Here is a 13,777-nt window from a genome sequence, read left to right as displayed (position 1 = left end):
GGGTTGGAACATGAATCAAAGAACATTAATATTTAAGGCAGATCCAAACCAGGAAACAAATAGATTTTAGCATTTTTTAAGTGGTTAAAATGGCTGACATCACACACAGAAGTGGGACAAAGTGCTAAAATGTTCTCAAACATTTTTAGAACTCATCCCAGCAGCCACAAATTTCACTTTCACACTTGATTCTTGGGGCAGAATGTCGGCCAATTTGTCTTCCGAATTAAGTGAGACCGGTATTTTCAGGAGGGAAGCATAAAAGGGGACTTTTATAACTGTATTTCTCCCATTTCTGAACCACAAAATATGATTTATATTATTACTCTGCATAGCTTCCTCTCTAATGATACAGTATGAAACTGAGCTGACAGCAATTGCTGTCAGAAATCTGAGAGGTGTCTCTCAGAGTCCTGTTTTCATTGAACAAAACTAAGCAGTTATCACATTGGTTGCCTCTAACTGCAGGTGGAGCCTCCCAGCTGATTCAGATCAGCTGATTGGACTCGTGACTGACATTACTGTCAATCCTTAAACTTAACTCATTTTATTGTTAAACCACATTTCATTATGTGTGGATCAGGCTGACAAGGGCTGCTACGTCGTCCATTTTTAACAGTAGTGTACTCACACATTGATGGCCGATGTCAATCAAACATAATTTTTTTTTTCATAAAAATATTAAGTATGTTGTTACTCTTGTCACTGGACGGTTCATTTCATTTCTTAGGAGATATGACTTGGACCTTGCCAGAGGTTTGCATTCAGTAGATTGACCTTCTAGTTGTAGTGGTAGTATGATCCATCTTAAGGGCATGTTCTTGCAGGTGTATAGACAATATCTTCCCTTCAGACACAGAAATGCATCAAGAGGTCAGAGAGGAAGCAGACTCATAAATTTCAGGGCAGTTTGTCAGATTGCTTCCACATTCCGCCTGACGACCCTCAGACCATCCGGACTCAGTTAATCTGACAACATTAAATGAATGTTCTTCACCTTTGTGGGAGTAAACTTGAAAAGTGCATAGTCAGCCAATTTGTCTCTTTGTCACATCATTTTTCAACATTAAATTTATTAAACTACTTTTTAGAGTCCATTTAGCTCGACAGATAGCACCGTGCATCATCTCTGAATACAGCAAAATCATTAAAGCTTATTTTCTTTTCTCTTTGCCCTTCACTTGGGTTTGTCTAAATATCATAATAATCCACTTTTAACACACTTCAAATTACACACGAGAAATAAACAATCATTTTGGTAACCAGCAATGTATAATTATGTACACTCAGCGTTCTAGAGTTGAGGACAATTTTAATCCGCTGTTTGATGCTCGCTTTGCTCTTTAGCTACATCCATGGATCTATTTACATCCCCTGAAGACGTGTCCTCCTTTAGGCAAATCATCTGACTTTTCATCTCGTTTCCCCGGCACGTTTTTAGTTTGAAATGACATGTCACGTGCTGACGACGCCTATGCTTGCTAAATCCCAGCATCTTAGCATGTTGATATTTAGCGTTAAGCCTGTACAAGCTAAAAAAGATGGTTGGTTAATTGCTTGGCTGTTAAATTCATAGAGTGTACTCCAAACATACACGAGTGAGACCACTTGGAAGCAGTAAATCTCTCTACAGGGAACAGTTGTAGTGATTGTTGTTTGAAACGTGTCATTCATCCAAGACACTGGATAGAAAAACAGAGTTCTCATCTGTTGGAATGAAATCTGATGAATGTTTGTGCAGCCTCCCTGTAGGAATCCCACTTTAGACAGCTTCTGACTACTCGCCATTCAATCACAAATGAATGATTGATTGTCCAGGGCATACGCAGTTGTCAGATACGTGGATTTCGGCACAGAGTTCTCTGAAACTTCCTTAACAGGCTGGTACCTCCTCATTAACTTCCACATACTCATGGACATGGACACAGCAGATTGTCTTATAAAATATAAACAAGTTATACTTCAGAGATTTTGAGTCCTAAGTATAAGAGGAGTTTTTGTCTTGACTTCCTACTAAGTATTCACCTCATATTTGGCCCTGAATCACCTCATTTAAATTCCTTTCCTGATCGTGTGTATTTGGTAATTATGGATCTTATTACGCCTCCTGTAACATGGGCCTCAATCCTGTTTTCTGTTTTTTTTTTTTTCTCCACTCTGGTGCTGGTGGGCATCAGTCATGAGTGCTTTCCACCACGGAGGTAGAGAGAGGGGACCTATGAGGACACAAGATGGAAAGATCAGAGGAGAGAGATGCAGGACTTCAATTGAAAAGATTGTCAGTGTCGATGGGGAGGCGAGGAAAGCGGCTTGACTGTCCACCAACTGAATGAGCCCCACACTGCTGATAAGGACGATGAAAGGAATAATGATGACAGTGTGGGTGCAAATGGGGAGCTATTTTTAGATGCATTCTGCTTGGCTGCAGTACGAACAAATTAATGACTCTTTAGATAGACCTTGTATGTGTATAACGCCGTTTATATGTGCATGTGTGCGTGTCATCTTTCCTGCTGTAGTGTGAACATGAGTGCCAAGTAAAGAATCAGAGATGCTGCAATGAGGAGCTTGATGCGCCCCCTTCATGAACACACAGAAAACAACTTTTCAACTGTGTCAGTGACAGAGTGCTGTGTGTATCAAGCCGCTGAAGAGAGGTAGTAAAAGGGCCTGCAGGACTCCGTGAGTGTGTGTGTTTTGATATCTTAGAGAACAGTATTTCAGAACTGAATCATGCAACATATACATACGTCCATTTGCAGACAGAAAACAACCATTAATGCATAGGTCACACTTTTAGGAGATTAAATCAGTCTTGAATTTTAAACATGAAAATTAAACTAATACTGAGGTGAATAAAAACCCCTACTTCCAGTGTTGAATTAATTTATCCATAAGCTGGAATTGTATACGTTTAAAACTTGGATAGCCATTTATTAAGCAGGAATGCCAAACAGCAAGGTCTCTTTACTGTAAGTATTTTTAAGTAAATTTGCACTCTTTTTTTTTTTTTTTAAATTTAAGATTGATTTTCATTTGGGATCGTTTATCAGACAAAACAAACACTTTGAATACATAGGCATTTTTGGATAATCAGTTATTCAGAAACCTGATGTTCATGTACTTGAAGCTGAATTGTTCTGGTTATTTTTTCCCCCTTCAGTTCCCTAAAGGTCCATAATGTGATATCAAGGGGCAAATAACTATTATAAGTTTTATAAGCATGCAAAATGTTAAAGCACCTGAATCCCTCATAAGTAGGAAAGTCTTTGTGATAGTGTTTAGTAGCATAAAGAAGTACCAAATGCTTGAGAATGAGAGGTTTGTTTTGTAAAAGTACATTTATTATGTGGAACACTGTATTTGTGTTCAGCATACTTTATTTTAAAAAGAGAGGTCAATTGCGTTTGATGTTTTTACATTTGTGTTTTTATATTAAACATTGTGTAAATTTGACTTATTCTGGAAATCATATGGTTTACAATAACTAGTTAAGTTATAAAATTCAGAGGGGCTTATAGATAAAAAGCAGTTCAGGAGCAGAAAGGCTGTTACTGCTGAGCCGAGCCAAATGAACTGGCTCACGAAAATCACTAGTGCTGTTGTACATTTAAATATGTGCGCGCGCACACACACACACACACACACACTTAACCATCAGCAGTACACATGGCCCCATTGAAAGTGAGCCAGGGTCGGTCTCATAGAGGAGTCTCCCGGGGGGGCTGAGTCAGCAACACAAGGAAGGAAAGAAAGGGAGGAGGGAAGGGAAGAAGCTTTTAATGTAACATGAACAAAATTAGGTTTGTCTCCTTTTAAAGTCCAACAAAATAAACCATAACAGCGAGTAATAACACGTATTTGTTGTCCCATCACGGCATCTTTTTATTACATTTTAATCTGTGTCAACTTGCTGCCTCCTTTTGTCCTCTTTTCACAGCACATGCTGCTAATATTGATATGCAGGTGCTGTTGTCTTTTTAGCATAATAATCTGCTTTCTTTGGAGTCCAATGTAACTTGTGAGCTAATGCTCCTAGCAGGTGTATGAGTTCTTTAGCACTGTGAATTAATCAGACAAAAAAAGCAACAATGCAAATGGAGCAAATCACCAAACTTGTATGTCTTGTATTAAAATAATAATTTTCCCCCACTCAAAGCCTGTTCTGTAGACGTTTTTGGCCCTTTCTCCAAGTTTGGGGAGACGGATCTATTTTTCGGGGAGATTTGTGGCCCTTGATGCTTTGTCTCTCTTCCTTACAGCTTCATGACTCTGTCTCTGAAAATACAACCCTTTTGATTCAGTTTAGCACCTTTTGAATCTAATCAAGGATGCTTGCAATAAAGTTTCGCATTGAGAGTGAGGCAGCAGCCATCTTTAGGGCTTTATTGCTTTTCCTCGTTATGCCGCTGCAGTGTGGGGATTGATTTGTGAGAATTCCTGAGGCATTGGTTGTATAATGGCTCAGTCAGTGTGTGTGTGTGTGTGTGTGGCCTGCACAGTGTGTAAACCATTGCAAACAGGTGCAACTGAGAGAAATAGTGACCTAAAGCAAAGGGGGCTTAATTAGCGCTACATGTAGTCGTGATAGAGGGGGTTTCTGTCTCCAAGTCCTAAGAGGGAGGACAAGAAGTTGGGATAACAGCTCTGATAGATGAGCACTACAACCTCAAGCTCCATTTTGCCAACTGCTGAGCAAATGCCGGCTCATAAAAACAGAAACAAAGACGCTTCAAAAGAATGCATATTTATTTATCTTCATTGTTGGAACTCTTTCCTGACTAAACTGCTGGATGCGGTGATTTCACGCTGCACCTCAAGAACCCAATTCTATCTTTGGTGAACACAAACAAAAGGCTGTAAGAGAAACAGCTACTATTAATTATGATCAGTTTTGTAAGAGAGGATGAGGAGGAGTAATTCTGGACAAAACCAAGCTCCCATCATAGGTTTGACTTAAGAGGTATGCTAACTTCTCATCTATTACCATTCAAGGTACAGAGCTAACTTGCATTTGAGCAGGTGTCTGTGGCTCTCAGCTCTCTGTTGCACGCACAGAGAAGGGCATTTATCTTGTTGCCTGGCTCTGAAAATGGTAAATGGGCATATTTCCCAAAAAGTGTTGTGTTGTGTTGTGTGGCTGCAAATTAAAAGGCCTCTAAACACAATTTTCACCATAGTCAGTATATCACATGACTTCTTCAGGTTAAAAAGAGAAAATGACACTGACCAACAGAGATGAATTTAACAGACTTTAAATTACAGGCGTTATCGACCACGTTGTTTGCTAGCAGTGGTTTATTGATGCAGAGCAATTGTGAGAAATCCTTTCAGTTCCCAAATCAAGCAACATGAGGGCATCTGTGAGAACTGCTAACTCCCGTGGATTAACTGTGTGGAGCCATCAACATGTTTCTGCATCCAAATTGCATCCAAACACAAAGTGAAGAATCTTCTACCAACAGCACAACATACACCTTTTGATTCCATTCCCTTGACCATCTTATATTTATCGCAATTTTAATAACCATTCCACCTTGTTGGTGGTGGAAGCAAATAGATATTAGGTTTTACTTGTACTCCAAAGTATTTCTGTATGCAGTGAGCGTACACACACTGCTTTTACGGGAGTGTTACCTTGGATGTAGAGAGTCAAATGTGGTGCTCTTGTCTGGACAGAAATTGAGTTAGTGTCAAATTTCTGGTTTTAAATTAAACCCCCTCTAGTGTGGACGCAGCCTTCTTTTAGCAAATACGAAGCACCATTAGCATTCTTTAGGACGTGTGTTTTTGATGATGTGGGGGAAAAAATGAATTCATTTTCTTTCTAGCTTTGGTCTACACTTTCTCTCTTTTGCAGCTAAATGCTTGATTGGGTTCTTGAGTTCAGTCCACTCAATAGTCGATGTGTTTGTCTGTCGGCTGTTTGGGGCCAAGCAGAAGTGAGAGAGCTAAAGTTGCAGGTTGTAAACAATGAGCCAATGGCGGCTAAAGACAAACTGTTGGTCGTTACAATAAAAGTAAGATTAGAGCTGCTTTAATTTTTCCCACGTTGTTACCTTTTCACATTGTGCAAAAGTGTCTCGATATTTTGATTTCTATTAAAAAACAACAAAAACAACTATAGGTCAAAGTGATTCAATTAGCATTTATTTGTTTCTTTCTGCTGTTTTCAGCTTTTGCAGACGTATTCAAAGTATTTATCCGGTTGTACTTCATAATGTGTTGTAGGGTCTTGGGTCAGCATGTGCTATTTGAAAATGTTTTGGGTCGAATGTTAAGCAAAGAGTCTGAATTATGTGTTTGAAAAGCAGGCGATGACCTCAAGCTTTTCTGTGACAAAAAAATTACTTGTATCACTTCTGAACTTCTAATCTCATTGGCGTTCAGTTTGAGACATGATGCTCTTTGTGTGTTTAGACTACACGCTGCATGCTAATTATCAGAGATTAGTTTTTGCCTGGTATTATGATAGCCATGCCCTGGTTTAAAGATCGAGATGTATTGTCCACGCTGATGTATATGCTACAGCAGCTGTTCCTGCTGGTTTAGTCTTGGCATGGTTCTTTGGCTACACTTATTAAAGCATGTAACATTCATGCTAGAATTGGCAGGGGCATTTGCTGGAGTGGTTGATGGTACCGTCAAAGTGTTGACGTGAGTCTGGGTAATCCACCGGCTGCTCCACTATGCCTGTGCAAGGCTCTGGGCAGGCCCCATACAAAAGACCAGACCTGAAAAGCACCATAATGAGGCACAGGCTGAAAGAAAAGACATGTCTCTTTCCATTTCTCTGAGCGAACAGAAAAGAGCAACATAAAAGAATAGAAGACAAGAAAGAAAGATGAAAATAAGCCTCTCAAATCCAGGTTTTTGGCTGCGCTGTCTCTTTGAGTTTATCTTTTTTTCCATGCATGTGTTTTATTATGGTAATGCAGTGGTGGATAAAAATAGTCTGGGATGGAAGAGCAACGCTTTTCAATGGAAAAAGGAGAAAACAGGAGGGAGGGGCAGGGGGCTACAGCTAAATGTCATTGATAAAACTCATAAAGAAATTTTAAACTGGTTCCTTCATCCAGTCTGTTTTCTCTTTCTTGTCACCTCCTCTTTAACAAGACTTCAGTCCAAACAACACATCCCAGCTCATGCCAGAGATTAGGAAAATAGTGTTTACAAAGTGTCATGTCATAGTTCAACATCATACAGCTCCAACAACAGTAAACACAACACTGAAATGGCTTTGTAGCGCAAATATCCCTCTTGTGCTTCTTGTTTTATCTCCTTGTCCTTTGTAAAAAAAGATGCACAGTAGATCATTCCTCCAGTAAATAACAGTAGCAAAGGCCTTATTAATGTCTATATTAAGAGCACTGGTGTCTGTAGGTGCCTGCATGAAAAGCTTCCTGCCTCAACAATCCCCCGTCAGTGTTCTCTTAGGAAGATGAAAAATAATGTACAGTAAAGATCAGAGGAGCAAAGAACATCAAAGAGTCCGTCCCCAGTGATGTTAACCATCCAGTTTTACTGAGCTTGGGACGCTACAGTGGAAATGGAGGATAGGGCAGGGAGAGCCAAGAACAGGTGGACAAAATAAAACTCTTATACGCTTTTTTTTTTATATTATTATTACCAGAGTTTGTGTTGGTTCTCTAACTCTCAAATGTATTCAAGGATTTAAATGAATATCGACGGCACTTGGAGGGCGCCCACCTCTGGTTTTATGACATCATTAGACCTGTGTCTGGTTCCAGAGTGAATCCAAAATCGAAACAATCATTCTTAAACTTGAGTTCTGTCATTCTATCATCCATCCATCCATCGTTGTCTACCGCTTATTCCTTACTAGTAAGGGTTGCGGGGGGCTGGAGCCTATCCCAGCCTCTATGGGCGAGACCCGGGGTTCACCCTGGAGAGGTTGCCAGTCCATCGCAGGGCCAACATACAGAGACGAACAACCATTCACACTCACATTCATACCTACGGTCAACTTAGAGAATCCAATCAGCCTATTCCCCAAATTGCATGTCTTTGGACTGTGGGAGGAAGCCGGAGTACCAGAGAGAACCCACACAGGAACAGGGAGAACATGCAAACTCCACACAGAAAGATCCCACGCCCGAGCCGGGACTCGAACTCGGAACCTTCTTGCTGTGAGGCCGCAGTGCTGACCACTGCACCACCGTGCAGCCCGTCATTCTATCATATATCGTAAAAATCCATCTAACGATTTTTGAGATATCCTGCTAACAACCAAGCATTAATATTGTTTTAGACACACTGACATTTTTAAGTGTGTGTATTGAATCAGTGTTTTATATCCATTTTACTGCATTCATCAGTGTTTTTTTTTTTTTTTTTTTAAGACACTGTATGAACTAATGTATGTTTTTCCTCACAACTGAAGAGCAGCAAGTGTATTGCAGACCAGAGTGAATCAGCATCACACGGTCGGGAGGGTTAGAGAGGTCAGACGGTTGATTAAAATAACACAGCGTTGCTGTCAAACTGCATGATGTGGCAAAACAAAATCCAATAACAAAATACTGTCTGTCAAATGAATTTCAACAATTATTGGACAAGAACAGAATACAAAATACAAATACAGGAAATTATTAGCAAATTATTCCTACTCCCAGGAAGCGATTCTACTTCAGCCAACCAGTTGTGTTAATACCTCTCAGGCAAAGTGTCATAGATTTTTCACAAAGGTACTGTGGTGTTTATCATAGAGCTGTTTTATTGTACTAGTTTAGAGTAAAGTACTAAATGTACTTGCTTCTGAAGCGTCCTTTTAAATAAGACAAAAAGAGACTTCAGATGAAGGCCGAGTGGACAGCAAAGGCTGAGTAAGATGCAGGCGTCTCCTCACACAAGTGTGTAGCAGACTGGTGGAGTGGGTTTGAGCCCAGATGGCCAGTAAGACAGGGAGTGAGAGAAAAAAAGAGCATAGAGGTGATAGGTGGAGGTGACTGCGCCATTCCCCCCCCCCCCCCCTTTCATCCCACCCGGCGGTAGCACCTGTGCCCCTCCAGAAACCACCTCTCCGCTACTTATAGAGCTCAGGCTGCTTGCTGCTGGGGACGAGCTGGCAGCTCTCAGCCATGCATTATTTATCAGGCTGGGATCTGCAGAGTTGTCCTGCCCATTCTCACTCTGCTGGCCTTTAACGCGCTCATTCTCCCACTTTCCCAGACTGGGCTTCTATATCTGCATTCATTTACGCCTGCTTACATGTAAAACCTCTCACCCACTTCAAATGTTTTAAGCAGTAATGTTTTATTCATTTGTTTTTGGAGATTTTACGGGATTTTTTTTTTTTTTAAATAATGCAGCAATGTTCTTTACTTGTTTGGCTGAATGTCTTTACACTCAAGGGCCTCGGAAATTAACTTGTTTCATAACAGGATCAGATGATTTACCAGGAATTGATTGGCTTGAATCCATATATTCAAACATATATTGTCCTTATTGAGATATTTCCATGCGTCTTTCCTGGTAAGAGCGTAAGAAGCTGATCCTGGTATAGACACTGAATATGGTGAGGGCAGTCAAATTATCAAATCAAAGCATATTTTATGCTTTCAGAGCGTCCGTGAGTTTAAGATCAATATTCTGTCTGGATGACTCCTGATGTTTTTCTTTCCAAATGGCACAATCCTGCCAAACGTACAAATGCTGCATCATCAAAAACAAAGTTCCGTATGTCAGGAGAAATGCTGTTTTGATACCTCAGGAAAGATCAATTTTTATCCATTGAAAATGGTATTAAGTGCAAAAATGTAGCAGTCTTGAGAAAAATCAATGTCGCAAATACAAACCAGAGTAGTGTTGACATTGGTGTGGCAAACAGTGTGGTGCAGTTGAACGGGTTATGCCGAGAGGTCTTCATTATGTGTTTCGTGTCAGAAATCTTAGTAACACTAAGCACAATTGGACAGTGTGATAAAAAAGACTTGAATAAGTCAGCACCTCTCTCCAGAAGATTTCATCAAAAGTGATGGCGGTGATCCTTATTTATTGCTTGACTGTTATATCCCTTTAAATAAAAGCTACAGTCAGGTTTACCTAGTGAGTGTACAGTGAGTGTGTTTGACCGTCACTAACGAGGAACTTGACTTTTGTAGGGATCAGGCATGGACACCAGGGAAACATTACAAAAATGTTGTAAATGCAACCACATGGGCCAGTTGGGGGCAGGCAGGCAAAAAGGAATCCATTAAGTTATGGTTGAAGAACAGAATGCCAAGTGAAGTCCATCAAAAAGTTCAAACCCTGGGCATTAAGTGTAAGGAAACACAGTGGGGGAAACACAGAGGGTGTTGAATATGTTGGAATTTAATTCTGGCATATTTTCCCCTTGTGTTTTGTACCAGTGTCCCCCACGAATTGGTTGGAGTCTACAAGGCTCCTTTACTTTGGATATTTGGATGTATCACAGTATCCAAACGACATTACTCCCACCTGATGTGGTTCGTTGCGACAAATTTGGACTCTCTGGAATCTAAAAGAACTTAAGTGACGGGGAAACGCTCCATCATGACCCAGAGGGTGTAACTGATTAGGACCAGAAGAAACAAGCTATAGCTATGAAAACACACTCCAGGCAGGAACTTAGTCCAAAACTGGCAAATGTTTCTTTAAATACTGAGGTTTTTGACAGTTTATTTGACTTAGTTTCTTAAATAGGCTGCTTGTCTTTGGGACAACTGTTTTAAGTTTTAATGACAAGGGTTTGTGCATGGAAGACTAACTGCCCCGTGTGTAGTGCAGATGCATGCAATCATGATCTCTCAGGTCCTGTTACATTAGCAGACACACCAGTTACATAGTCTATGTTTGCTCTCAGGTTTATGCGTCTATTTCCCCTCTTTAATTACCCTCAGTGTTTATCACATTCGTGTCAAATAACCTGCAATGTGTGTTCAGTGACGTCCTATTGAAAGAGGAGCTCCAGGCCAGATTAATCAGGTGAATCATGGAATTCAAAGGGGAGCTCCTCACATCCCAGCACCTCGGGGAAGATGCCATCTTCTTTTAACTCCATTTGAATTTTATTTCTCTTGAGTTGAATAATTTAGTAAGGGTCCATTTAGTTTAGATACTGTGTGTGTCAGCCTTTCACAAGCAACTAGCATGGATGGGCTGACTTTGACTCGAAGCATTAGAGCCGGATGACTCGATGTTTACCCGGCACTTGAGGATAATGGACGGTGAGCTTGATGATCGGACAGAGGCTGATGCACTGCACCACTGAAACAAAGTGGACTGATGAATAGGTGTTTTAGAAAGGTGCTTGTTTTTTTATGTACAACTATTTGTATGTTGCTGCTCCACTGTACCTGTTTGTTCTCATTCTTCCCTCAGAGGGGGTTTGACTTATTGAGCCTGCACAGCTCAGTTGAACAGCAGAGACCTTCTCACCCTGCTGAGAGCTGCTTCAATTGAAACCTCTTGATTCTGGATCAGCTCAAACTTTCATCACCTTTTTTATGTCGGAATACTTCATTCATTCTTTTAAATTGGTATTGGCCCTAAAATCCTGTATCTTTGGGTCCTAAGGTGAAACATACTCAGCAGTTCATCCTGGTAATGTGTTTGAATGTCAACTACCAGAAAGTAGGTGACGCATTTGCATGAATAGTTTCATCTCATACTTTTCCACCTTCGTTCCTGTGTGGTTTCACTGACTATGGCTTTAGTTCTGCTGCACCTCCCTTCTCAGGCTTCTGCTTCTTCTCTGCGGCCATCTTAGTCAACATACAACATGTGAAGGTCATGGATGAGTAAAGAGGCACCAAGGAGGTCTTGTTTCACCTGTACATTACTCTGATCATTCATCCACTCCTTTCTTCACCGTGAGACTACTGTGACCCTTCTGAAGCTGTGACTGAGAAGTACAGGATCGGGTCCTGCTTCGATAATAAGGGGGCCCGAGTATTTATGAGGCCTTAAAGCAGACACATGATAATGGGTGCTTTGTACATGACACATGGCTTGTTTTTTTTTATGGCTTGGCTTGGAGTTTGAATCGCCACATGCCAAGGCGCTACTAGTTAGTTGTCCAGAGACTATGAGTGTTATCTCCTTTATCCCTCTAATCTACAGCGTAACAATTTCAGTTCCCTCTGCGAGTCTGTTCGCTGCCCTGAGGCTCCCAGAGGCTCAGCGGCAAATGGCCTGTTACTCTTATCAGCACCTCTCTCCCCTTCTGCCTCACTCGCTCACCCACCTCCTCCTCCTCCCCTTCATCCACCACCCCTTCACCCCTCTTTCCCTGTCATCACTAGCCGTCTGCTACTTAATCCAATTATTCCTCTAAGCTGACACGCTCTGTAACTCACCACAAACTCTACGGATGAAGCCGCTGTGCATCACGTCCACGCATAAACAGAGCCCCACACAGCCACAAGCACAGTTTAATAAGCAATGTTACTGCAAATGTTTCTTCCAAATAAAGCCCATGTAAAGTGGAAATTTTTGCTTAGACAGTTTTAGAAAATGTAGTACTGCAGTGCTTTCTCCTGGTTTTGTCTATTTTAGGGTGTCCAAACAGAGGCTGTGGCCTCTGCTGTCACCCACTGATTCACTGTACCCTTGAGGTGACTCCGTCTGTTGTCCTCCACGTCCCCGCTACGTGTTCACAGCCTGCATCTGTCTTTACAGACACTACACCCGACACAGAAGGTCCTGCTCTCTCTTTGTCTGCATGTTCATGTTTCTGTCATTAGGAAATCAAAAGCCAAGATAGATGAGGAAGTTTTTTTCTCTTTTAAGACCTCATTTTTTTCTGTTACTTTAAAGGGACATTTTTAGTTTAAGACTGATGTTTGCAGTTGAAATCAGAATCCAGATCAACTTCCGCTGATTGTAAATGCTGGTTCCAGATTAGGACATTGGTTTAGGGGTGGATTTATTTTCAGGTGAAAGCGCTTCTTGATGGCTCTGTGTCTGTACATCATTTGTACTTTCCACACGTCATGTTCTGCCTTAAAGCTACAGTTTTCTCCTTCAAGCAACAGTTTGAGGGCTAAATAGCCCTCTATTTCAACATAAGTATTATTTTTGCAATGTCAAGGTATGACAACCCGCTTCAGTGCATCTTAAAAACACAACACAAGTACAGTAGAATTGCTGGCGTAAAGTAAATGGTAAATGTGCAGTAGTAGCTTTGACAGGATAATTAATCCCTGGATTCTGCGATTTCAGCCTGGTGCAAATCTTGACAAGTATTTCTGCTGCAAAAGAGCATCGGGCGTCACAAAAGAAGCTGTGTTTGGTTGTTTTTGGTGCTGACGTGACAAGAGGCAAGAGTAACAGATGGGGCTTGGTGTGTGTGTGTGTGTGTGTGTGTGTGTGTGTGTGTGTGTGTGTGTGTGTGTGTGTGTGAGTGACTAGAGCTGGCTACTGTATGGGTTTGATCTGAATTTTAACAGAGACAGACGGGACAGATCAGATCTGCTCCTTATCTGGAGTAAGAGTTTAGGGCTATTATCAGTCTGGAGCTGACAGACTTTTGCTGACAAATTTTTCCTGTCTCAGTGTTATGGCCGTTCCAGCTTTTTCCATCCTGCTAAAAAGCGCATTTATTGCTTGTCTGTCCGACAAGAAAATGTGTTTATTTGTGATTAAACCCTGAAATATACATGTGCTTTGTTTCTCAGTGAGATGTTTGTTTCACAAAAATGTTCTGTTTGTGTAGCGTGTTCCCACTGACTATGTAGTTGTCTATATGTGGATTGTGGGTAAGTACACTTTCTGCCACTTGCACAAGCCAGAT

General features: G+C 41.1%; 1 protein-coding gene across 1 annotated transcript in view; it reads left to right on the top strand.

Annotated features, from left to right (window-relative positions):
* The window catches only part of ank1a (ankyrin 1, erythrocytic a), a 94,211-nt gene that overhangs the window by 31,122 nt on the left and 49,312 nt on the right, over positions 1 to 13,777 (top strand). The gene's annotated exons all lie outside the window — the stretch shown is intronic.

This window comes from Aulostomus chinensis, chromosome 6, assembly GCF_037954235.1.
Source record: "Aulostomus chinensis isolate RoL2024-O1b breed Wild chromosome 6, RoL_Achi_v1.0, whole genome shotgun sequence".
NCBI classification, from domain to species: Eukaryota; Metazoa; Chordata; class Actinopteri; order Syngnathiformes; family Aulostomidae; genus Aulostomus; species Aulostomus chinensis.
The sequence above is the reverse complement of the archived record's forward strand: the minus strand, read 5'-3'. Positions and strand labels throughout refer to the sequence as shown.